The sequence below is a fragment of the Galeopterus variegatus genome, unplaced genomic scaffold (assembly GCF_000696425.1).
Source record: "Galeopterus variegatus unplaced genomic scaffold, G_variegatus-3.0.2 Scaffold363, whole genome shotgun sequence".
Classification (NCBI taxonomy): domain Eukaryota; kingdom Metazoa; phylum Chordata; class Mammalia; order Dermoptera; family Cynocephalidae; genus Galeopterus; species Galeopterus variegatus.
This window is the reverse complement of record NW_007726474.1, coordinates 585,555-588,840: the sequence shown is the minus strand read 5'-3', so window position 1 is coordinate 588,840 and position 3,286 is coordinate 585,555. Positions and strand designations below refer to the sequence as shown.

At 33.7% G+C, this 3,286-nt stretch overlaps 1 pseudogene; it reads left to right on the top strand.

The window, feature by feature from the left end:
- Window positions 1-2,093: 2,093 nt before the first annotated feature.
- Window positions 2,094-2,793, top strand: LOC103586686 (annotated as a pseudogene).
- Window positions 2,794-3,286: the final 493 nt, after the last annotated feature.

The window sequence follows — 3,286 nt, the reverse complement described above, 5'->3', positions numbered from 1 at the left end:
GAGAACTAAGACTCTGAGAGCAGCTCTGTTTTTCAATACAGAGGAGGGTAAAAGGGGCCCCAAGAAGCTGCCGAGTGTGTGAGAGATCCTATAGATCTCCTCAGAGGAGAAGGCTGGAGAAGAGGATTCCCTGACTCTATGCGTGAAATAACAAAGTCCCAGACTCACCCCTGAAATGCACGTGCATGGAAAAGACCAAAAACATCATCTCAAAGGCTGTGAGAACTGAACTCTAATATAAACTGAGATCCTAGCCCAGACTAATTCCTGAGAGGTGCATGCATGAGGTAGACCCGAGGCAGCAGAGCAAAGGCTGTGAAAATTGAACTTACATTGGTACCCACAGCTCACAGAAAGTGAGACTGGATGTACAGTCTGAACCTAAGCATGTAGACTGATTGCTAAAAATAGAACAGAACGAAATGTACTTTCTCCTGAAGATTTTAAAAGGACTCAGTGTGTCACAAGATAATACACAAAATGGCTACGGCATAACCTAAAATTGTTCAACATACAGAGAAACAGAAAAATGTGAGCTATTCTCGAAGGAAAAATTAATCAACAAATAAAAGCTCCACGGTGACCTAAATATTGGAATCATCAAAGACCTTAAGGCAATGCTTGTAACCATGCTCTACGAAATAACATTAAACTACCTTAAATTAATGAAAAACATAGTATTTCTCAGCTAAGAAATAGATATTATAGTAAGAGCCAAATGGAAATGTTAGAAGTAAAAAAAATAAAATATCTAAAACAAAGAAAAAAAATCACTAGATGGGCACAAGAGCAGAATGGAGATGACAGAGGAAAGATTCAAAGAAATTGAAGACAAATCAATAGAAATTATCCATTCCTAGAAGAGACAGAAAAATATATTGAACACAATGAACCCAGGAACCTGTAAGACAATATCAAATTTGGAAAGATTCATCCATTATATCTTCACACGTTTTTTTTCCTTCTCTTAGAATTTCAAGTTATATCTTTTGATATTGTATTTTAATATTTATTTTAAAATGAGTTCCAAAAATCTTTAGGGCTTTAAACATTTTACAAATAAATATAAAGCTGTAAGAACATTTTGTCTTCATAACTCAAGAAATCAAGCTGAACCATTTTTTTAATGAGTAGAATTTTAATAAACAGTCTTAGAAAAAGAAAAGAGTTTAGTTTCTTGCAGTGGCATCTTAGATATCCAGAATAACCACTTTCTAAAATAAATAAATAAACAAACAAAACTAAGAATCTGGTCACAATAAAAGAAAGTTCCTCTTGAATGCATTGTTAATGTTGTATTGCAAAGGAGAAATTTCCAGGGATTGAAAAAAAAAATTGCTTAAAATCAAAGTGCTTTGTAAGTTATATTGAGTGAATTTGCCCACCTTGTTTATACTAGTACTTCAATATTAACAATTAATTATTAACTATTAATTACTAACTCAAAGAGAGAATAAAGTCCTTAAGCAACATGAACGGGGGAGTTTGACCTGAAACAACTGCTTAATATTGATATCCTTAAATAATATGACACTAAATTAAAATTAAAAAGTCATATTCATAAGATTAATGAGATAAGTTGTTTTTGTTTTTGTTTTTCTTCTGTTGCAAGCTGAGCACTGGCCTGGAAAAAAAAATTGTCTACTAAAATTATAGCCACAGGCCTGCCTTCACAGAGAAATTAAGTCTAAATTCATACTACTTACATTATTATGGAAACTGCATGCTGATAAATGAAAATAAAAAGCAGATATGTTATAGTAACTTTCCTGTTCTACCTGGAAGAAAAAAAAATTATCTGGAGAAATTTACTCTAAACTAATGCATTATAAGATTCTGATATATGAAGCTCCACCAAGCTTTAGTAAGTGATGCAGAATTATAATGATATATGAGGATAAATGTCAGGAGGATTGTCTGAATACATTAAAGAGAGCAAAGTTAGATGCCAAGACATTTAGAAAATAAAGTAAATGAATTCTGCTTTCAAAAAAGCACACAAAATCTCATACTTGATTCTAACAAATAAACCTATACCATATTGTAGTGATTTTGTAGAAAGAACACTGAAAACAAAACAAAAATCTTAAAAGAAACCAGGCCCGGTGCTGTCTGAGCAGATGGGTGGCAGGGCTTCATACTGCTTTTCCATATACCAGAACAATTCCTTCATGAATGTATTGCAAGATCAACCTAATAAGACTGATGCAAACAATTATACTAGCTACTCTCCTGCTGTAAACAGAGCCTTAAAGCTAGCTGCTATTCTAAGTGCTGTTCCGAATTTAATGGCTGAAGAACGGTGAGACATAGTTTTATTAAGAGATATTTGCCTCAATTTTTTGCTGCTGGCAGAATCTAATAAGGTAAGAGGAAAAGCAACCTGTGGAACTCTGTGGAAAAGTGACCTATAATTAATTTACTATTACCCACGTAATTGTGCCAAAGCAATCTGCAGGAGCAGATCACTGGGACATGGAGAATGCAGAAAAATAATTCAGTGTTCAGAATCAACATGCTCTCCTGACTCTGGGCTGGATTCACACACATCAGACCCAAAATACCTTCGTATCCAGCATGGATTTTCTCATGTAGCCAGAGACAATTGCCATTGTCTGTTCACCAAAACATGGAGACACAGTCATCTTCAGACTTGCCAATGCTGGCATGCTTGAGGTTTCCACTTGTAGAAAGAAGAGCTTTTGTCCACACACCAGGGACCCTAGGCTGTTTAATATATGTTAACAAATGTTGGTAAAAGACGTAAAAATAATTGTGCTGGATCTGAGGTGATATGTTTCTAATTTTAGCACCATCAACAACAGACACCTGTCAACGGGCATATGGTTGCTGGATTTTCTTAAGATGTATCCAGAAATGTTTGATATTTTATGCATTTTAGATGAGAAAATTTTATATTTATTGCTCTTGCACATTCTGAAATTTTCTTTTTGTGTTGCATTTTCCCAGGAGAGGTCTCAATGGTGTTAAATCAATACCTATAAAAGTATTGTGATTAAATAAATTGTCTTGTAAATAACCAAAAGAAAAATTAAGAAAAAATGAAAGGAAGGAAGGGAAGGGGAGGAAAAAGAAGGGAAGGGAGACCAAGAAGTAAAGGAAAACTTCCTAACAGAGAATGTTAATTAGACTGAGGACAAAATTTCAACAAAACAGAAATATTCTAAAAAAGCTGAGAAAAATAAATTAAAATGAACCATTTTTTCTACTAAGGTAAATTATTATTCAAGAAAAAAAGAAGAAAGTTAAAAATTATTATTCAAGG